This window comes from Octopus bimaculoides, chromosome 5 (genome assembly GCF_001194135.2).
Source record: "Octopus bimaculoides isolate UCB-OBI-ISO-001 chromosome 5, ASM119413v2, whole genome shotgun sequence".
In the NCBI taxonomy this organism is placed as follows: Eukaryota; Metazoa; Mollusca; class Cephalopoda; order Octopoda; family Octopodidae; genus Octopus; species Octopus bimaculoides.
The window spans coordinates 110,939,245-110,940,049 of NC_068985.1; the positions used below are offsets into that span (position 1 = coordinate 110,939,245).

General features: G+C 30.6%; 1 long non-coding RNA gene across 1 annotated transcript in view; it reads right to left on the reverse strand.

The window, feature by feature from the left end:
- The window catches only part of LOC128247859 (uncharacterized), a 53,558-nt gene that overhangs the window by 38,446 nt on the left and 14,307 nt on the right, over nt 1-805 (reverse strand). The gene's annotated exons all lie outside the window — the stretch shown is intronic.

Consider the following 805-nt stretch of genomic DNA (forward strand, 5'->3'; position numbering starts at 1 on the left):
TATATATATATATATATATATATATATATATATATATATATATATATGCGCATGCATTGATGTACATCGTATACATATATATTTATACAGAGAAAATTAAAATCCCGCGTGTGTGCATGCTTTTATTAAAAATTTGTACATTTAAAAATTCCACGTGCTGCATGCATGAATGCATATATCCATGCATTGCATGTATGTGTGTGTGTGTGTGTAAGTATATACGAACGTATGTATTTATGCATATATGTAAGTATATATGTATGCATGCATGTATGATCGTAGGTATGTATTTATGTATGTCTGTATGCACTTAGGCATAAACGTATATACGCAAGTGTGTATTTTATGTGTGTATGCATATATGAATCATCTATATGTATCGTGTTGTGTCTTTGTGCGTATACGTATAAGTATGCATATATGTATGTATGTAGGTATACACACACACAGGCATACATATAATTTAAATGAAAATGAGATAACAGAAATTACTCGAGAACGGTAGGGCATGTATTTCTACGTAAATACGGGTATAACAAATAACATATAACATGAAATTTTGCTTTGGTGAAAATTAACTCCGACTCTTAATGATATATCATGAATATGTGTGTGTAAGTACACACACACACACACACACACACACACACACACACATATATATAATCTCTCAAATTTATAATTGAAATACTATACTGAAGTCGGAAATTAGTGAGTAAAAATGATCTTTTGCATCTCTTTAATCCCGAAACGCGTATATAGTTGATCAAAGCCGGGTGGATTCGTTATTTTTTTCTCTTTGCCT